Source organism: Onychomys torridus, chromosome 12 (genome assembly GCF_903995425.1).
Source record: "Onychomys torridus chromosome 12, mOncTor1.1, whole genome shotgun sequence".
NCBI classification, from domain to species: Eukaryota; Metazoa; Chordata; class Mammalia; order Rodentia; family Cricetidae; genus Onychomys; species Onychomys torridus.
Window position 1 is genome coordinate 37,525,852 of NC_050454.1, and position 23,050 is coordinate 37,548,901.

The 23,050-nt window shown below is 37.6% G+C and overlaps 1 pseudogene; it reads left to right on the forward strand.

Annotated features, from left to right (window-relative positions):
- The first annotated feature begins 21,473 nt into the window (after positions 1–21,473).
- Positions 21,474–22,401, forward strand: LOC118594137 (annotated as a pseudogene).
- Positions 22,402–23,050: the final 649 nt, after the last annotated feature.

Consider the following 23,050-nt stretch of genomic DNA (forward strand, 5'->3'; position numbering starts at 1 on the left):
GTTCCCGAGACCAATGCCAGTCCGTCATGATGCAATATTATTCCCATGGCTATTCAGTAGTAATAAAAGTATGGATGTTCCATACCTCCCTATGGACCCAGAGGAAGCTCCTATAGGAGAAAATAGGTCTTTTGATTTAAACGGAACTCTTTGTTTCCAAATTGTCAGAAATAGATCAAATGTTTCCCCATGTGTTTTGATATATAACCAGACGGCTGGATGGTTTGATTTGCCGGGACCAGGCCCTTGTTTTTCAGCCAACGTCTCTTGGGTGTCTGGATGGTGGCCTGCTGAAGTGTTGGGAAATGATACACCTAGTCAACCAAAATGGGCCCCCTTTTGTTGGGGTCAAGATGGAGGGAACGTCTGGCCCTGGACAGGTTGTCAGTCTCGTGCTGTGATCTGGGCCAATCAAGGGAAGAGTTTCACTTTTTCTCCTGGAATAAGCACAGACTTTAATCAGACTTTTGCAGGTAGTAATTAAATTGAGCAAAATCCCTCTCAATTGTATATTTCTAATCCTTTTGATAATTGGCTATTGTGTGGCATTAATGGAAGTTGCATGAATTTAGAGCCCCTAGTTATGATTGCTGGGGGAGTGCATGGGATTAGTCAGTTTTCATGGAGTAGCTCCAAGCCTTGGGGCTCCTGGGATTCTGTGCCTAGCCCGTTATCCATGGACATCACTGCCAGAACTGATGCAGGCTGTGCGTATGATGGAGTTGAGCCACTGGCTAATATTACTAATAATCCTACTCCAGTTTGTGTGTATCCTCCATTCTTGTTTATAGTGAGCAAAGGGAGGCCTGTATCTTGCCATAATAATACCTGTTTTTATACTCAATGCTGGAATGCTTCTAAATATGATTATGCCATAATTACCTGTATGCCTCGCTGGGTGCCTATGCCAGTTGATGCTCCTAATGCTATGACCCTATTTAGACAAAAAAGAGATTTTGGCATTACTGCTGCCATTGTTACAGCTATTTCCTTGGCGGCTGTTGGAGCCACTACAGCCGCCATTGCCATGAGTCCTACTGTACAGACGGCACAGACCTTGAATAATCTTTCTGCCAATGTGGCACATGCTCTGGATGTGCAAAAGGGCATCAATGCTCAAATACGAGGAGGATTGATGGTGGTCAACCAGAGAATTGACCTGGTTCAAGAGCAAATTGATACCCTCTGGCAGATTGCCCAACTTGGCTGCCAATGGAAGTATGAAGGGTTATGTGTGACTAGTGTCCAATTTAATAATTTTACCCATGCTGCAGATTTATCTAAAAGGTTGTCTAGTTATCTTTTAGGCAATTGGACTGGAGAGTTTGATAACCTGATGGACCAGCTGAGGGTGGCTATTGTCACGGTGAATTCGACCCGAATGGAAACCCGACTGGCAGAGGGATTATATTCCTGGATTGCTACAGCCATGGATCACCTGAAGGAGTGGGCGGGAATAGGAGCCCTAGTAGGCTTACTGGTGCTCACCTCCCTAGTATGCTTGTGGTGCATTTGTCGCATTAGGATCTCACAGTGTTGCCATGCGGCCATGATTATCCAAGCCTTTATAGCCATTGAAACAGGACAGTCCCCCCAAGCCTGGCTGGCTACTTTAAAAGATATTTAGGCACAGGATGCGAGGCCTGCGCACTGCACTTGAGGCTAAGATACGCTGACCTCAAGAAGAGCAAGTCTGATTGCATGTGGGTTGGTACCCTAACTCCCACCTCTGTGAAAAGGGTATCAGACGAGTCTAGTGTTCTCTGGGTGGACAATACCTGGACAAACATTAGTACATGTTCCATTTTAGCAGAGATCAGACCTCTACTCTTGCCTGTTGCTCTGCAAAACGAAAAGGGAGAACTGTAGAGAGCTGCATGTAGCCGCACCTTAAAGATGGCGCTGGCTTCCACCTTCTGCCTTCCCGACGGCAAGTACTCTTTGTGGTAAACAGCTCCTTATTTGGCTATGGCTGGATTTGTGTGCCGCTTGCATATGCGTGGACCTATGGATAGTGCCCATGTGGCTGTCTGGGGTTGGTAGCCCAGACCTACTTAAGGGCTAGGAGAGGCTTGCCCGAGGGAGAGACATCGCTACTAACAAGGTCCTGAATAAACTGCTTAAAGAAGAGCTCCGGTGTTGTGTCATCCTTGCTGGTCGAGGCAGTCGCAACATTTATTCACTATACATTTAAAAGAAAAGGAAAGAGAAAAATTTGCTTTCAAGGTGTCTACTTACAATAATTCTCAGCCTGTTAAGAGATATCAGGGAAGGTTCTCCCACAAGGGATGTCAAACAGTCCCACCCTGTGCCAATATTTTGTACAACAGCCATTGGAAATGACTGTTATACAGTTTCCTCAATCTATATTTATCACAATATCTTATTAGATACTTTAGAGAAAATGTTTGAAGAAATAAAGACAAATTCACCTTGTTGGTGATTATAATTGCTCCCCCCAAAATACAAAGAGGAGATTCTATTGATTATCTAGGATATAAAATAGATTTATAAAAAATTCAACCCCCATACCTGATTGAACAGTGACTGTTCTTTATAATACCTTCTAGTAATTTTTCCAGAAACATATGTCAGTTTATGGTTTGTTTCTGAGATTGAAGGAATGTTAATTTGAGTATTCCATGGCTGTAACAAAATTATGTCTCCATAATTTTGTAGCCAGTCATTAACTGGCTACAGCCAACAATTGGATTAACAACCCAAGAACTGAGTAATTTGTTTCAAACCTTAGAATGTGACAAGGACTGATAAATAGAGAATTATCAGCTGAAGGTGAGAGAGAATTGGCTTTAGTGGAAAAGAAATTACAGGATATGCATGTGGATCATTTGGATTTGCAGCTTGATTGCATCCTGGTTATTTTTTCTCTATACATTCACCTATAGGGATTTTAATGCAGAGGGAAGATATTATCTTAGAATGGATATTTTTACCACACAAATAAAGTAAAAAAAATTAAAGATATATGTGGAAAAGGTTTCTGAGTTGATTCTCAAAGGAAAATTAAGATTTAATCAACTGACAGGAATGGACTCAACAGAAATTGTAGTACCTTTTATTAATGGTGAAATTTCCTCTTTATGAGCATAAAATGAACAATGGCAAAAAGTCTGCAGTAACTTTTTTGGAAGAGATTAACCATAGATATCACAAAAGCAAGAGACTTCAATTCATAAAGAGAACTACTGGCCCCTTTCTTACATCCTATGGGGAAGACCAATTTCTGTAGCCCCTTTTTTGTATACTGATGCAAACAAATCTGGAAAGGCAGGTTATAAATTAGAAAATTTTAATAAAGTGGCTCAAAGCCTTCATGAATTTGTTCAAAAGTCAGAATTATATGCTATTCTCATGGTATTTTTAGATTTTCCAGAATCTCTTAATATAGTTACTGACTCAATATGTGCAAAGTGTTGTTTTACATAGTGAAGCTGCTCAATTTATTACAGCTAATACAGAATTGACTGCAATATTTATTCACTTACAAGAAATAATCAGAAAATAGATCATCCCTTATATATAACACATCAGAATCCATATAGTCTGCCAGGCCCTCTAGCACAAGGTAATGATTAAATTGATCAGTTATTGTTGGGAAATGTGCTAGAAGCCCCAGAATTTCATAAAAATTACCATGTCAATAGCAAAGTTTGAAAAGGATTTTTCTATCAATTGCTGTGGGATCTTCTGTATGTCAAATGTGTTGATCTGATTGGTTAAAATAAATGAAGTACTGATTGGCCAGTAGCCAGGCAAGAAGGATAGGGTAGGCGGGACAAGAGAGAGGAGAATTCTGGGAGGTAGAAAGCTGGGGCAGACAGACACCGCCAGCTGCCGCCATGACAAGGATGTAAGGTAATGGTAAGCCATGAGTCACGTGGCAAAGTATAGATTTATGCAAATGGGTTAATTTAAGAGAGAAGAAGTAGATAACAAGCAGCCTGCCACGGCCATATAGTTTGTAAACAATATAAGTCTCTATGTGCTTTCTTGGCTGGGTCTGAGCGACTGTGAGACTGGCGGGTAAGAGAGATTTGTCCTGACTGTGGGCCCTGCAAGAAAAATCTAACTACAATCAATTGTCAACAAGCCAAGGAAATTAAAAGAAAAATTTGTTCCTTGTATAACCAAACATCACCACCTGTAGGAAATAACCCAGATGGTACTAAAAGATGAAATTTGGCAAAAGGACACATTTTATTTTACAGAGTTTGGAAAACTAAAATATGTACACCACACCATAGATACATATTGAGGATTTCAATGGGCAACTGCTTTGAGTTTCAACAAGGCTGATTCTGTAATCACACATTTGTGAGAAGTTATAGCCATCATGGGGATACCTGTACAAATTAAAACTGACAGTTCTTCAGCATATGTCTCTAGTAAAATTAAACAGCTTTTTGCATATTACAACATAAAACATATTATAGTTATACCACATAATCCTACATGGTAAGCAAGTACAGAAAGATATAAACAAACTCTAAAAGATATGCTTAATGAACAGAAAGGAATAATAAAGATCCCCAGAAGTAGATTGCTTTATTATTTAAATTTTCTAAATTTTAATGAGAAAGGAATGACAGTTGTGGAGAACCATTGGCTAAAAGGAAAAAAAAAAAACAAAACTACTTAGTTAAATCAGCCTGTATACTTTAAAGATGTGTTGACCTCAGAATGGAAACCAGGATATGTGTTACATTGGGGAAGAAGTTTTGCTTTTGTTTCTATGGGAGAAGAAATCCTATGGATATCATCAAAACTGATACAGATTAGATTTAAACAAGAGAGATCTCTTAATTAGAAGAAGTGATAGTTTATCAACCATCATGACTGTTAAATCTAAACTAACTTATAAGACTAACAAACACTTTTCATTTGATCATATATAACTTGCCAAAAGGGAAACTCCCCAAAGTTAGGGTTGAAGCAGGGTTTTTTTTTTCTTTGCAGGATAATGAAGGCAACCAGGTAAGGAATTTGAAGACTACTGTACAAATGAGACATTTGAAGAAAAAGGATGAGTCATCCAGAGAAAATGTCCCAAGAAAATGAGTAAATTGGCCTATAGGTGTATCACATTTCCAACAAGATAAAATTTCATAAATATTCCCAAATGTTTGCTTTTTCTGTTATCTATAGTCACATAATACAAATGGTCTTTTTGTAGTCCTAGTTCAGTTAAAAATTAATGCTGGTATTGAAGCATCATCTTTCCCTCTCTAAACCCAAGCATGCTTGTTAAAAGGAAAATAAAAAAATTCTATCTCATGTCAGAAGAGCCACCTGATATGGGACAGAAGGAAACCAAAATTAAGGGACTATTATTGTCACAAATTTCTTACCCCTCAATGATGGGGGAATGTCTTTCTGTACGTTATGATTATGTGTTGCTCTGATTGGTTAATAAATAAAGCCATTTGGCCTATGGCAAAGCAGCTTAGAGTCAGGTGGGAAAGTCAAAGAGCAAAACAATAAGAAGGTGGGAGAGATGCCAGCCCACCATCTAGGGAGCAGCATGTAATGGCACACAGGTAGAGCCATGGAACACATGGCAACATATAGACATATAGATTAACAGAAATGGGCTGAGTTTAAATGTAAGAGCTAGTCAGTGGTAGGCCTGAGCTAATGGCCAAGCAGTTTTAATTAATATAAGTCTCTGTGTTTACTTGGGTCTGAGCAGCTGTGGATTGGGTGAGACACAGGGAAACTCCAGTTATACTTCAAACTTATTTTGACTTTTTAAAACTTTTCTTTAGGTATAGTACTATCTTAAAATTTAAACTTTCTGTTTTGATATTAATGATGTTTAAGTATTCTACAGCGAATGATAAGCTTTCCTAACAGTGATCTCTGTTCTCCAAAAAGATGATGGGCCCCCAAAATGATGATTCCACCTGGATTGTGATAATGCCACTGAGCTGATAAACAAGATCTAAAGATTGGCTTTGGACTACAAACTGCTCAGGACAATTTCAAGGTGGCTAGCTGAGATGGCTTATCCTCATAAACTACTCTACCAGGACTTAAGACAAGCCCTGCACTTTCCCATTACACAGAGACTGGATAACAAATGATACAGCTATCCCTGCTGGGACTTGACAATTTACCCCATTTTATCAGGGTCCCCTAAAGATGCTGTCAAGCCCAGACAGCAGGAAGTAATTTTAAGAACATGACACCCATATTCCCAAGAGGTGGGGTGGGTGGTTTTTTGGTTGTTCAGTGCATTATGGATATTTGTCATTGTTTAGGGGGATTGGTTACAAGTTGTTATTGGTAATGGTTAGGAAAAAAGGCTAACAAAGGGGTTTAGATTCAGGGATCTTGTTCTAAAAGGAAAAAGGTGGAATATAGACATGGGATTAAAAAGGTAGATTATTTAATCTACTTTTAAATGAAAAAAGCAACTACTAGTTTTAAATACTTTACATTGATATAGATTTTTGTATATTGATACAAATTTAAGGTTATTTTTGTTAGAACATACTATACATATTTTTCTATTCTTATTCTTGTTGTATTGTACCTATACAGCTCATCTAACAATGTAATATGAATTTCAAGTCCTTGAAAGTTATTATTACAAACTATTTAGGATAATAAAGAATTGGAGGTTAGTTAGTCACCTATTACAATCAAATTATAGTCATATTAGTTTTGTTTTCAAGGTCAAACAGAGATACATTTTAGATAGACAAGTGGTCTTCAAATACTTTAGAGAGCTACAGAATATGGCATTTAAAATGTTTTTATAACATAAGGTTTTTTTTTTTTTTCATTACATCAAGACATTTCTTCCTCTGGCAGCACCAATCTACTTCAGAGATTCTTATGGACATTGAAGAAACTCCATATGAACTTTACTTTCTTTCTGGCAAAAATTATCCACTGGGCAAGAAAATGACCTTGCCTCAACTGCTGATAGGACAAAACTAGGACAAAAGAAAATGGAAGTTATTTGCTCTGTACTTCCTGTTTACTCAGGTAATATTATTTCCTTCTCAGGTCTCTGATGGAGTAGAAGATTAGATAGTTACAGTTTTCATTGTTACAAGATTCAGGAAAGAAGCTCATGAAAGAGTTGTGAAGTGGAGAAAGTTGAGAAACATTATAAAAGTAGTTTAGGTTGGTAATACAAATTAGAATAGAAAGTGAATTAGGTACAACAGTTTTGGCTTACCAAGACAGGATGGATAATGGATTATTTTCTCTGAATTTGTCAAATGCTAATGGACTGGACATTGTTAATATAATTATTGCATGTATACATTTGTATATAGTTATTGTACTTATTGTATATAGTTTTTCTATGTTAGTTAAATCTTTACTTTTAATTTTGACAAAAAGGAGGAAATGTTGTTGTAGCTACAGTTTTTCCTTTAGAATTTCTTTATTTAGAATTTTCCTGCCTGGATCACAGCTGGAGTTTTCTCCAGTCCTGGCTGGCCCAGGGTCAGGACAAATTGGGACTGGCAGGTGAGAGGTTTGTCCTGACCCTGGGCCAGGCAGGACTGGAGAAAACTCCAGCTGTGATCCAGGCAGGAAAACTCCAACTGCAAAGAAAAAAACTCTAGCTACAAATGGCGTGCAAAGGCTAAAGTTTCCACCTTAAACCTGAGAATATTTAATAAGCAATTCAAAACGGAGCTTAAAAAAGTTGGTGGGTTCCTGGTGTGTGCGTTTGACCAGCAATATGGTAGGAATGAGGTGTCTGCAAGTGACACATCACACTGCGTGGTGGACTTAGCCTTTGCTAGTCCAAAAAAAAAAAAAAAAAAAAAAAAAAAAGAGGTTTTTGGGCTACATACTGCTTAGATAAAAGCACAGATCCAGCATTTTTAAGAGTTGATGGCTCCCAGAGCTGGTGGAAAACATACCACTATCATGTTGGGAAGCTGAGATGGGCAGAGTCACCAGCCACAGTGGCCATTTTGGTCTTACAAATGCTGCAATTTAAAGCAGTAGTTACACAATAAGGCAGATTCAGCTAAAACAAGACTTTAAATGCTTTATAATGTATGTAAAAATGTACATAAGCTTGGAAGAGAGAAAAAAAAGAAATATATACAGTTATATAAAGAAATACATAGTTCTTAAAAATAAATTCTTTAAAGAGACAGTAAAGGTAGTATAAAAGATAAGCCGCATAAAGATGGATATTACACAGAGAATCTGCATTGTTTTGTCTTTGGGATTTTTAACTGAAGAGAGATATTTAATTGTAAAGGCAGTGGAGTTAAACCAATATGTATATTTTAAAGGTACCTTGACTTCAAAATTTGGATGTAAGGATGTGTTGCTTTGGAAAGGAGGCTCTGCTTTTGTTTCTACAGACAACAAGAGGCTATGGATTTGTTCCAGAGTAAGATACATTAGGTTTGACCAGCCAAGACCCCCTGAGAGGACTCCAATGATACCTGGCCCAGATGATCCAACATCCAGAATGGTTTCAAGGCAACTGGCTAAGACAATAATACACCCTCATGGACTACTCCATAATCCTAAAATATTCTTTGTGTCCCTGTAAGATACAGTGCCCCCCTGCCAGCAGGAAGTAGTAGGAGAAGCTACACCCAAATTCCCAAATATACCAAGCTGGCTTTGGAGGTGGAATTGGCTCACTCCTTCTCTAAACCCAGGCATATTGCTTAAAAAAAAATGTTAAGAGATTCTTGTGTCCCATATCAGAAGAGCCCTCTGGTGTGGGACAGAAAAAAAAAAAAAACCAATATATTTTTTTAAAACAGGTTGAATATAAATGCATTCTCTTTCTAAAGAAGAAAAGGGGATAGTTTAGATATAATAGGATGAAAGGGTAGATTAACTTATTTTAAAGAGCAACAACTTGTTTAGAAATGTTTTACATTGCTATGGATTTTAGTTTATTGATACAAATTTAAAGTTAATTTTGTTGTATTGTGTGTATATTTCTACTCTTATTTGAGGTATTATGTTTATGCAACTCATTTAAATTGTAACGGAACAGTTTTTTTTTTTTTTTTTTTTTTTTTTTTAAATAAATTCTTCCACCCAAATAGTCCCTTTGGAGTTTCTTCTTTAAAACTGAAGGATTTCACAGCTTCAATATCATGACTTGTCTTATTGTGCACAGTGATGTATTGTGTACTATTTTGTGTTATAGCATCACAGTTCAGTGAGTCATAAAGACTTAAAGACCACAACGATGCTTAATCCCATGATATATGTATTTATTTTTAATTCTAGTCTTCACAGAATTAATGCCAGCTCATGACTGGTATCAGTATTTTCCAGTGGCTTTGATGTTTTTCTGTCAGATATATAAAGCCTGCAAGCACACTTCAGTACAGGATGTGGCATCAGGCATGTAGTTTTTCACATGGGTGATGTATCCTTGATACAAATCATGAGTGAGAATTGGAAACATCTCACACTCACTAAATGGACAGCAATGCATACTGAATTGTATGCCACTGTTATAGAAGAAAACAATAGTCAGTGAACATTTTGCAGAAAGGTAAGTCTATCCATTGCTTTCAATTGATCAGGTATATAATTTGGATATTCTTAAACATTCATTTGCTTTATCATGACAATACATCCTACAGAAATTGTACTTTGGCAATATAATAAAAACATGAGACAAAAATATCATGTATTTGGTACTGAAATAAAGAATGTTTGTCAATTATTATTTTTTTTTTGAGAGAACAGTGTTACCTGGAACTTTTAGTATTTCTTACATTTAAAGACTTGACATTGTATTGTAAGTGTAAAAACAGGATAACAGTTAAATGGCAGAGGAAATACAGTAGAAAAACTTTTATCTGATTAATATCCTTGTTTTCCCTTTTAGAAATATATCCTTCAATATGGTCAGATTGTTTAATTTTTATTTATTTATTTAATTATTATTATGTGTTTTAATTTTATACATCAGCCATGGGTTCCCATGTCCTTCCCCCTCCTGCCCCCACCCCCACCTTCCCCCCAGCACCTCCCTTCCATTCCCATGTCCTCCAGGACCAAGACACCCCTGGGGACTCATTTAAACCTGGTGGATTCAATACAGGCAGGGCCTGTCCCCTCCTTCCAGACTGAGCATGTGTCCCTGTGTGAGCCCAAGGTTCCAAACAGCCAGCTCATGCACTAAGGACAGGTCCTAGTCCCACAGACTGGGTGCCTCCCAAACGGATCAAGCTATTCAATTGTCTCACTTATCCAGAGGGCCTGATCTAGCTAGGGGCTCCACAGCCTTTGGTTCATAATTCATGTGCTTCCATTCAATTGGCTATTTGTCCCTGTGCTTTTTGCAATCTTGGATTTAACAATTCACACTCTTGCAGTCCCTCCTCTTTCTCAACAGTTGGACACTTGGCTCCACCTGGGGCCTGGCTTTAATTTTTTAATGGAGAATAACATATGCCATTTACATTTATAGGCAACACTTATTTCATATGTAAAACTGATGGTCAAGTATTTTCTTCTGGCTTTATTCAGATGAGAAAATAGATACTGTAGAAAGTCAAGTTGGGAAAATAGTTAAATGGTAAAATCAAACCCTTCAGGACTCTTAATTGGTGAGGTTGAATTTTCCTCCAGTTAGAAACACAAACATTGTACTTTACATAAACAATAACTGAGGTACTTTAAATACACTAAGATATAAAAGAACCATGAAGCAATTAATGGTGCAGTAATATGAAACACAGATATAATGAAAAAATTCTTTTAACTGTGTTCAGCTAATTATTATGTCTATTTCTCAAGATGGGATCTAAGATTATTAAGAATATCAGTTGTTATGTTAGGAACAAGGAGAAGAGGAGAATTTGCATTTGGAATGGTGGTAAAAGGTGGTGGTATATTATTTAAGTATCAATCTTAAGTCAGTGTGGAAACTGGATTTGATGGCTCTGTTGTAAGAGAGAATGCTAGGAGGTTATGTAAGTCCAAGCAAGTAACAAGTAATTTCTGACTTGACTTTTGAGCTTAATCATAGACAAAGAAAGAAATCTGTGGATACAATATAGTTTTTCAGTTAACAAGAAGAGTTGGTTTCCTAAGAAGAACACAGGAGGAAAGTTAGGCTTAGGAATGGGGTATAGAAAGACCACCTCAAGTTTGAACTTGTTAAATGTCAAGCACCTTTGGGATTTTCACATGAAAATAAAGTTAATTAGGCAATTTTGATTGTCCTCAATTATGGAAAATAACAGGAAAGAAAACAAACTCACTGTAAACTCTGTTCATTGTAACTGCTAAACAAGCCCCTACAGAGTATCTGGGGACACATGCATACTCCTAATTGTAGCTTTGTGTGGATGATTTAATGATTCTTGGCAATGCCCAATAGAACAATGCTGACTTTATCTTATTGGGAGTCTCTTTGAAATACTCAAGGAACTTCAACATTATTTAAAGGGTGGGTCCACAGTAGGTGAAAGAAATGCTATCCTGATCCAGTTTGGAGTTTTTGAGGAAAATCTGTATACAAATAACATTACCTCGTTCTGTACTTTGCACAGTACTTCCAGAAAATGAGCATGGTTCCAGTTTTTCAATGCTCTGCACGGATTGGGTGAGAGTGGAGATATTTTCATAATTTTCACTGTTATAAAGTTGGATTTTTTTCTGTTAGAGAATACAAAATTCCAAACAGCTCCAGGCATAGAAATTGATGCTCATTTGCTGGTGTTCCACTAATATTTCATGATGGAAGGGACAGCATTGCTAAGAAATTTTATTCATTAATAGCGTAGTGAAACCTAGGGATACATTTTCTTCCTTGTATATTTTATACACAAATTCACAAGGTTTATTTGCATATGACTCAAATGAATTCTGCATGATCTGAAACTGAGAATATCAATAATTTGAGGATATGAAGAATCCTTGAGTCTTAGAGGATATGTATCTAATAAGTTATCATAATCAGCATTTGGTTCTCTTTTATATAATAGAGTCCTTGTAGATATTTAAAAGAATTCCACGTTGCTCCCATTCTCACATTTTCAGTGAACACAAAAGAGCTAGTATTCATTCTCCATGCTGATATTTATTCTGACAGCTGATATTTTAAAATTAGATGAACATAGGTTTTCTACTACTATAATTAAAATTTTATTGTCTTAAGTATTGAGTATTCTTATCAAATTATTTGTGCTTTCTACATATGGAAACATAATATCACTTATTTTTGGATTTATTTTCCTTAAAAATCTTTGTCCAAAAACTGGACATCTTTCAGAAATTTTTGAGCATGAAAAATGTATCAATTCATGTTTACATTACATGTTCTTTCATGACAGGGTCAGGAATAAACAACACAGGAATAAGCTTTTCCAGAACATTGCTGGACAAATACCAACTTTCCTTTTTTGCCAATCTAACTGACTCTCTACCTTATATAATTAAAGGTAAGTTATAAGGTTTTAGAAAAGGTATCTACTCTCTATGTTAAAAAGTTTCCTCACTTAAAATATCTAAGCCAGTTGTTCTCAACCTGTGGACGGATTGTGACCCCACCTAAGACCGTAAGAAAACATAAGATGTTTACACTATAATTTATAACAGTAGCAGTATACAGTTATGAAGTAGCAATGAAAATATATGATTGGGGTCACCACAACATGAAGAACTGTATTAAAGGGTCACAGCATTTGGAAGATTGAGAACCACTGGAAAGCAAATGTATTTCTTTTCCTGGGGGTTATTTCAAACTTAGCTGAGTTTGAGACGCAAAATTAAAGATGAAGAACTCCTGGTTTACAGTTGGATTTTCAGTTCAGAAATTCCCAAAGGCAGCAACAGGAAGTCAGCATTCTTATGTTTCCACCTATATTCTACACCATTAACATGTAAAGGCCATCCTTTCTGATATCTGCACACAATACACACATACACATGCATGGATAGCTACTACTTGTGAAACAATTGTTTGTGAAATGACTCAAAATTTATGGGATTCTCTCCTGTTGGAACTCTCAGTTGGATTTATAGCTTGTGTTTTCTCCACTCCCCTTTTATTTCCTGTATCTCCCCTCACAAAATAAAACAACCACTCCACCCTCCAAAGACACTAGAGTGTATTTATATTTTTCACCAACATGTAAAATATATTTTAAAGATGCTTGTTTTTATACAAAATTATTGGCTGTGACTATAATGAGATCACAATTATTTTCATTTGTCTATATGTCACTCCTGAGATTTGTTGCTTTCTGGCAATCTCCAATGTAATTGCTATTTCTTCTTTCATCACTGAATTGTAGTTCATATTATGAACGTTTTCTCCTACTACTTCATCCTGGATATATGTGTCCCTTCCCACCTTGAAAAATAATGTATTACATATTACACACACAGACACACACAGACAGACAGACAGACAGACAGACAGACAGACACACACACACACACACACACAGAGAGAGAGAGAGAGAGAGAGAGAGAGAGAGAGAGAGAGAGAGAGAGAGAGAGAGAAAGAGAGAGGTTAATTCTTGTGTATTTATGCATTTATTTATATGGTATATAAAAAGGGAAATTATTGGAATCAATCCATGGAATCTATTTGATGATCAAAGGAATGTTTTTTTTTTTGGGGGGGGGGGGGGGGTAAACCCACAACCATGGGAGATTTATCATACGGTTCCAGAAACCTGAGTTATGTCCCATGTTGAACTGCTGGGTCCAAGATCTCAGCATCCAGAACCATGAAGTAGCAAGAAGAGAGAGCATATATGCTTTCCCCATCTTAAGGGTCCCCTGTGACTCCATCCCAAGGGCAGGTACCTCAAGGTCATAGGCAGGTGTAACAGCTATAGCTACCTCACTATGGGTGGTGCTTCAGCACATGGCTCCAACAGCTCTCCACTACAGAGGATATCATAGCTATTTGCATTTGAAATGGGATTTTATAAATTTGCTTTCAGAAAACCTGCAGCAATGATATTTCCGCAATTAGTATATGAAAATACCATTTTATTATCTCCATTTGTAGTGAATATTTTATACATTTTAATTTCTGATGATGTTATGTATGAAAAGGGATATATGTGCTTGTGTGTGTGTGTGTGTGTGTGTGTGTGTGTGTGTGTGTGTGAATTATATGATCCAAATTGTTAATATATATAATGGAGTTTTTATCTGAATTGTCAAATGTTAATGGACTAGACATTGTTAACATAATTCTTGACTGTATATATGTGGCGATATTGTGTTCCCCAAAATATTGTGCATCCTAATAAACTTATCTGGGAACTTTTTGTATATAGTTTTTCTTATATTAGTTATAACTTTTCCCCCTTTCTTTTCTTTTCTTTGCTTTTATTTATTATATGTTGTTTGTCTTTAAGATACCATTTGTTTTTCGTTTGGATAATAGAACTAAGCTGCTCTTTCTTTGATATATGTTAATTAAAAAATTATTAATTCATTTTACACACCAATCAAAGATCCCCCTCTTCCCTCCTCTCACCCCTTTAGCCTTCCCCTCCCCACCCATCCTCCATTCCCTTCTACCTCCCTGGGGAGGTACATTTAGTAGAGGCAAGTCCAAGCCCCTCTCCCTGCCTCAAGGCTGTGTGAAGTGTCCCATCATAGGTAGTAGGCTCCAAAAAGCCAGCTCATGCACCAGGGATGGATTCTGATCCTACTGTCAGGGAGCCCCTTAAGCAGATCATGCTACACAACTGTCTCATCATGCAGAGTGCCTAGCCTAGTCCCATGCAGTCTCCACAGCCATTGATACAACTTTCCTGAGTTCCCACTAGTTTGGTTTGGTTGTCTCTGTAGGTTTCCCCAACATGCTCTTGATGTACTTGCTCATAGAATCCCTCTTCTCTCTCTTTGAGTGGACTCCTGGAGCTCTGCTGGTGTTTGACTGTGAATCTCTGCATCTGCTTCCATCAGTCACTGGAGAAAAGCTCTGTACTGAGAGTTAGGGTATTTACCTTTCTGATCACTAGGGTAAGCTAGCTCAGTTCAGGCACTCTCTCCACTATTTCTAGTAGTCCAAGCTGGGGTCACCTTTGGGGATTCCTGGGAACTTCCCTAGCATCTGGTTTCTCCCTATCCCCATGATATCTCCCTCTATCATGGTATCTGTTTCATTACTTTCCCACTCTATCCCTGTTTCAGCTCAACCATCCCATTCTCTTATGTTCTCATCCCCTAGCGCTTACCCTCCTTTGTCCACTCCTCATCCCCAGTTTACTCATGGAGATCTCATCTTTTTCCCCTTCCCAGAGTGATCAATGCATCCCTCTTTGGGTCCTCCTTGTTAGCTAGCTTCCAGTTATCCTTTGCTTTACGTCTAGTATCTACTTATGAGTGAGTACATTCCATGTTTATCCTTCTGAGTCTGGATTACTTCACTCAGGATGGTATTTTCTAGTTCCATCCATTTGCCTGCAAATTTCATGATGTCATTGTTTTCCTCTGCTGAGTAGTACTCCATTGGGTATATGTACCACATTTTCTTAATCGACTCTTTAGTTTAGGGGCATCTAGTTTGTTTCTGGCTAGAGTTCTGTAATAGTTCTGGCTATTACAAATAATGCTGCTATGAACATAGTTGAGCATGTGTCTCTGTGGTATGATTGAGCATTCCTTGGGAATGCCCAAGAGTGGTATAGCTGGGTCTTGATGAAGACTGATTCCCAAATTTCTGAGAAACCACCACACTGATTTCCAAAGTGGATGTAAAAGTTTACACTCCCACCAACAGTGGAGGAGTTTTCCCTTTGCTCCACATCCCCTCCAACATAAGCTGTTATTGGTGTTTTTGATCTTAACCATTCTGACAGGTGTAAGATGGTATTTCAGATGTCCTTTTGATTTCTATCTCCCTGATCACTAAGGATGTTGAAGAATTCCTTTAATGTCTTTCAGCCATTTAAAATTCTTCTTTTGAGAATTCTCTGTTTAGCTCTATAGCCCATTTTTATTTGGATTGTTCGGTATTTTGATGTCTAGTTTCTTGATTTCTTTATATATTTTGGAGATCAGCCCTCTGTCAGGTGTGGGATTGGTGATGATCTTTTCCTATTCTGTAGGCTGTGTTTTGTCTTATTTACTGCATCCTTTGCTGTACAGAGGCTTCTCAGTTTCAGGAGGTCCCAAAAGACTTTTATGTTGAAGTCTTTGATTCTCTAGGACTCGAGTTTTGTGCATAGTGATAGATATGGATCTATTTGCAATCTTCTACATGTTGACATCCAGATATGCCAGCACCATTTGTTCAAGATGCTTTCCTTTTTCCATTGTATAGTTTTGGATTATTGTTCAAAATTAGATGTTCATAGGTGTGCGGGTTAATGTCAGGATCTTCAATTTGATTCCATTGGTCCATATGTTGGTTTTTATGCCAATGCCATGCTGTTTTATTTACTATAGCTTTAGAGTAGAGCCTGATGTCAGGGATCATGATGCCTCCAGAGGTGGCTTTGTTGTACATGATTCTCTTCTCTATCCTGGGTTTTCTGTTTTTCCAAATGAGGCTGAGTAGTTTTCTTTTCAGGTCTGTGAAGAATTGTGTTGGGATTTTGATGGGGATTGCATTGAATCTGTAGATTGCTTTTGGTAAGATTGCCATTTTTACATGTTAATCCTACCTATCCATGAACATGGGAGTTCTTTCCATTTTCTGATATCTTCTTCAATTTCACCCTTCAGAGACTTAAAGTTCTTGTCATACAGGTCTTTTGCTTGCTTAGTTAGAGTTACCTCCAAGGCATTTTATGTCATTTATGGCTATTGTAAAGGGTAATGTTTCTCTGACTTCTTTCTCAGTATGTTAATCATTTGTATACAGGAGGGCTACTGATTTTTTGAGTATGGGTTCCCTGGTTGAATTTTTGGGGTCACTCATGTATACTATCATGTCATCTGCAGATAGTGAAAGTTTGACTTCTTCCTTTCCAATTTGTATCCCCTTAATCTCCTTATGTTGTCTTATTGCTCTGGCTAGAACTTCAAGCACTATATTGAATAAGTATGGGGAGAGGGGACAGCCTTGTCTTGCTCCTCATTTTAGTGCAATTGCTTTGAGCTTTCTCCATTTAATTTGATGTTGACTGTTGCCTTGCTATAATTTGCCTTTATTATGTTTAGGTATGTTCCTTGTATTCCTGGTTGCTCCAAGACCTTCATCATGAAGGGGTGTTGGATTTTGTCAAAGGCCTTTTCAGCATCTAATGAAATGATCATGTTTTTTTTTTTTCTTTCAGTTTGTTTATATGGTGTATTACAATTGACAGATTTTCATATGTTGAACAATCCTTGCATCCCTACAATGAAGCCTATGTGATCATGGTGGATTTTTTTTTTAATGTGTTCTTAGATTTGGGTTGCCAGTATTTTATTGAGTATTTTTGCATCAATGTTCATGAGGGAGATTGGTCTGTAATTCTCTTTCTTTGTTGCAACTTCATGTGGCTTGAGAATCAGAGTAACCGTAGCCTCATAAAAGGAGTTTGGTGATGTTTTTTCTGTTTCTCTTGTGTGGAACAATTAGAAGAGTATTGGAATTAACTCTTCTTTGACTATCTGGTAGAATTCTGCATTGAAACCTTCTGGTCCTGGGAGTTTTTTTGGTTGGGAGACTTTTAATGACTGTTTCTATTTCCTTAAGGGTTATTGGTCTATTTAAATAGTTTATTTGGTTTTGATTTAAATGTGGTACATGTTACCTATCCAGAAGATTGTCTATTTCTTTTAGATTTTCCAATTTTATGGAGTACAGGTTTTGAAGTATGACTTGATGATTCTCTGGATTTCCTTGTCTGTTGTTATGTCTCTCTTTTCATTTCTGATTTTGTTAATTTGGATGCTCTCTCTGCTTTCTGGTTAGTTTGCATAAGGGTTTGTCTATCTTGTTAATTTTCTCAAAGAACCAACTCTTTGTTTCATTGATTCCTTGTATTGTTCTCTTTGTTTCTATATTATTGATTTCAGCTTCAATTTGATTATTTCCTGCTGTCTATTCCTGCTGGGTGACTTTGCTTCTTTTTGTTCTAAAGCTTTCAGTTGTGCTGTTAAGTCACTAGTGTGAGATTTCTCCAACTTCTTCATGTGGGAATTTAGTGCTATGAATTTTCCTTTCCACATAAGTTTGAGTATGTAGTACATTCATTTTCATTGCATTCTAGGGAGTCTTTACTTTATTTCTTTCTTCCTTGACCCATTGGTGATTCAGTTGAGCATTATTCAGTTTCCATAAGATTGTAGGCTTTCTGTAATTTTTGTTGTTGTTGAAATCTAACTTTAAGCCATGGTGGTCCAGTTATTCCAATTTTTTTTTTGTATCTGTTGAGATTTTCTTTGTGACCAAGAATGTGGTCAATTTTAGAGAAGGTTCCATGGGGTTCTGAGAAGAAGGTACATTCTGTTTTGTTAGGGTGGAATGTTTTGTAAATATCTATTAAGTCCATTTCAGTCATAAAATTTGTTAGGTCCCTTATTTCTTTATTAAGTTTTAGTCTGGCAGATCTGTCCAGTGTTGAGAGTAGGGTGTTGAGGTCTCCCACTATGAATGTGTGGGGTTTGATATGTGATTTAAGCTTTAGTAATGTTTCTTTTACACATATGGGTGCCCTTGCATCTGGGGCATAAAGGTTCAGAATTGAAGCTTCATCTTGGTGGATCTTTCCTGTGTTGAGTATGTGTCCTTCTGGATCTCTTTTGATTGATTTTAGTTTGAAGTCTATTTTCTTAGATATTATGATAGCTACACCACCTTGCTTCTTATGTCCATTTAATTGCAAAGTCTTTTCCCAGCCTTATACTCTGAGGTAGTATCTGTCTTTGAGGTTGAGGTGTGTTTCTTGTATGCAGCAGATGGATGGATCCTGATTTCATATCCACTCTATTAGCCTGTATCTTTTTATACATGAATTGAGTCCATTGATATTAAGGGATATTAATGACCAGTGATTGTTAGTTCCTGTTATATTTTGGTGGTAGTGTGTGTGCATTTCTCTTCTTTGGGATTTACTGCTGTGGGGTTATTTATTGCCTGTGTTTCCATGGGTGTATCTGACTTCCTTATGTTGCAATTTTCCTTCTAGTGCCTTCTGTAGGGTTGGATTTATGGATAGGTATTGTTTAAATCTGGTTTTGTCTTAGAATGTTTGGTTCACTCCTATGGTGATTGAAAATTTTGCTGGGTATACTAGTCTAGGCTGGCATCCATGGTCTCTTAGTGTCTGTATTACATCTGTCCAGGACCTTCTGGCTTTTAAAGTCTCCATTGAGAAGTTGGTTGTTATTCTGATGGGTCTGCCTTTTTAAGTCACTTGGCCTGTTTCCTTTGCTGCTCTTAATATTCTTTCTTTATTATGTATGTTTAATGGTTTAGTTATTATGTGGCAAGGGGACTTTTTTGGGGGGTCTAGTATATTTGGTCTTCTATATGCATCTTGTATCTTCATAGATATTTCTTTCTTTTAGTTGGGCATGTTTTCTTCCATGATTTTGTTGAATATATTTTCTGTGCCTTTGAGCTGGTATTCTTCTCCTTCTTCTATCCTTATTATTCTTAGTTTGGTCTTTCCATGGTGTCCCAGATTTCCTGGACATTTTGTGTTATGACTTTTTTGACTTTGGTGTTTTCTTTGACTGATGAATCTAATTCCTCTATTGTGTCCTCTACACCAGAGATTCTCTCTTCCATCTCTTGTATTCTGTTGGTTATGCTTGCATATGTAGTTCCTGTTCATTTACTCAGATTTTCTATTTCCAGAATTCCCTCTGTTTGTGTCTTCTTCATTGTTTCTATTTCACTTTTCAGGTCTTATACTGTTTCCTTTACATGCTTAATTGCTTTTTCATGGTTTTCTTGGCTTTTTTTTAAGGGATGTATTGATTTCTTCCAAATTTTTGTTTGTCTTTTTCTCAATTTCTTTATTGATTTCTTCCATTTTTTGTTTGTCTTTTCCTCAATTTCTTTAAGGGAATTTTTCATTTCCTCTTTAAAGGTCTCTAGAATTTTCATGAAGTTATTTTTAAGGTTTCTTTCTTCTGCTTCTTCTACATTGTGATGTTCATGTCTTTCTGTTGTATAAGGGCTAGGTTCTGGTGATGTCATATTACTCTTTATGTTGTTTTATGTATTTTTACATTGGCATCTACTCATCTCTTCCTTCAATAGGTGGAAGAAGTACCTGTGTCTGAGCAAGCTGCTATTAGTCCAGTCTGTACTTCCTGTGTCTCTGTCTCAGGGGGCCACTCTGGGTACAAGAAGCTTTTGTTCAAATTGGAGCGGGCAGATTCTATATCTCAGGGAGCTGTTTTTGTTCCCATCTAAGCTAGCTGGTTCTCTGGATCAGGGAGCTGCTCTTGGTCTTATCAGGGCTCTTGGTCCAGTCAGAGCTGGCTGATTCTGTGTCTCAGGAATCTTCTCTTGATCTGATGAGAACTGACAGTTCTGTGTCTTAGGAAACCACTCTTGTTCCAATGAGAGCTCTTGGTCCAATGAGTACCTGCAGATTCTGTCTCAGGAAATTACTGGGGTTGCAGTTGGATGGGTATTGGGGTAGGGTATGGGTCTTGTAATTTGCAGGGTCCAATGGGTGATTTTGGTGGGGGAGCCTTCTGCAGGAGTTTTCTCTGCTGGCTAGCAACTGGGGCAGAGATAGGTTGGGGTTTCTGGGGACTGTCTGTGTCCCAGGGCCTAGGTCTGTAAGGCAGGACTCTCTGGGTAGGAGAAGAGTCATTCACCTCTTGGTTGAGAGCTAGAGAATTCCATGTCTCAGGAAGTTACTGGGGTCATAGCCAGATGGGTATTGGGGTAGGTTGTGGATTTTGTAGATTGCAGGGGCTGATAGGGGATTATAATGGGGGAGCCTGCCTGCAGGAGTTTTCCCTGCTGGTCAGCAACTGGAGCTATATGTTACTTTCTAAGTTTTGTGTTCCATAGTGTGAAGGCAGAACCTAGTTTATTATTTCCAGACACATAGCTGATAGTTACAGCCATTCTTTTCATACTGGATCTAAATTTTTATTGGTTCCTATCAGCCATATACACACTAAAATTTATTTTTATCTCTCTGTTCTGTCCACTTATGCTCTTGTCTTAGTGTTTTGTTCATTAAGCCTTTAACTTAGTTTACTATATACTAAGTATGCTTGACTGCTCTTACTCCTTATATTAACCTTAGGAATGGAAACCAATTTTTCATATGAATTTTTAAGATACTTTAACGTGAATGTATCTAGGTGTGTAAAACCTTGGTAGACTGAAAAGTAAAGTATTTACACTAAATTTACATGTCACTTTATATTTACTTTTTTATTATAGGAAACTTTATGTGAATATTTAAGTAAGGAAATGAAAGCAAACATTTAATACTACTGGAGAAGCATCACATAGGAATATATTTGTAACACAAAAGTACCCCCATCTTACAATTCTATCTGGTTGTTTCTCACCTTTTCTATCTTAGTGACTGTCCAGGTTAGATATGGCAGAAAGAAACCAGACTCTGGTGACAGAGTTTGTTCTCACAGGACTCACTGAGCTACCGGAGTTACAGGTGCCCCTCTTCCTGGTGTTCCTCATCATCTACCTGGTCACCATGGTGGGCAACCTTGGACTGATTGCTCTCATCTGGAAGGACAGTCACCTTCATTCTACTCCCATGTACTTATTCCTCAGCAGTTTAGCATTTGCTGACGCATGCACTTCATCTTCTGTGACCCCCAAGATGCTTGTTAATTTTTTATCTACAGATCGTCAGATATCCCTGAGTGACTGCTTTGCCCAATTTTATTTTTTTTTGCTCCAGTGCAACCACAGAATGCTTCCTCCTGCTAGTGATGGCCTATGACCGCTATGTGGCCATATGCAACCCCCTGCTTTATCCAGTGGTGATGTCCAATAAGCTCTGTACTCAGCTTATAATTGTTACATATTTTATAGGTATCCTGAATTCAACAATTCATGTGGGGTTGTTAGTTAGATTAACCTTCTGCAGGTCCAATGTTATACATTATTTCTACTGTGAAATTGTACAATTATTCACAGTTTCTTGCAACGACCCTATACTTAATAAGCTTGTGGTTTTCATCTGCTCAACATTTATACAAGCCTTCACATTTATAAACATTGTAGTCTCTTATACCCGTGTGCTGTTTGCCATCCTAAAAAAGAAGTCTGAGAAGGGCCTAAGCAAAGCTTTCTCCACCTGCAGTGTACACCTCCTCTCTGTCTTTTTGTTCTATGGAAATCTGTTCCTCATTTATATCCGTCCTGGGTCTGGATCAGCTGAAGATAAGGAAAAACTGTATTCTTTATTTTACACAATAATAATCCCCTTGCTAAATCCATTTATTTATAGTTTGAGGAATAAAGAAGTTCTAGGAGCTCTGAGAAGACTGAGAAAGAAATGAACACAGTTGACAGGAACTCGTGGGAGCTCATGGTTTCAGGACCAACAGCGGGGGAGCCTGCATGGGACTGCCCTAGGCCCTCTGCATGTGGGTGACAGTTGTGTAACTTGGTCTGTTTGTGAGGCCCTTTAGCATTGGGATCAATCAGGACATGTCCCTGGCACATGAGCTGGATGTTGAGAACCTATTCCCTATGCTGGGATGCCTAACCCAGCCTTGATGCAGGAGGAGGATCTTGGTCCTACTCAAGTTGATATGACATGCTTTGTTGACTCCCATGGGAGGCCTGACCCTTTCTAAACTGAGGAGGAGTCTTTGGGAGGGTAGATAGAAGGCTGGGGGAAGGAACAGGAAGAGAGGAAGGAGGGGAAACTATCATTGCTATGTAAAATAAATTAACAAAATTAATAAAAAGAAGTTGGGGAAAAAGAAACATTTGCCATAAGTTTCAAGTGTTTTTTCTTTATTATATAACAAGAACAAAACACAAACAAACAAACAACAAACCCAAAATTCACTGTATGAGCTGATACTCTGCTCTTTTAGGACAGGGCTGTTACTCAGGATGTTTTGTGAGCTCCATATGAAGGCAGGCAGTTTCATGTTTGGGTCCAGTGCTATGTGCACATTCCCTTGCATGAATCTAGGG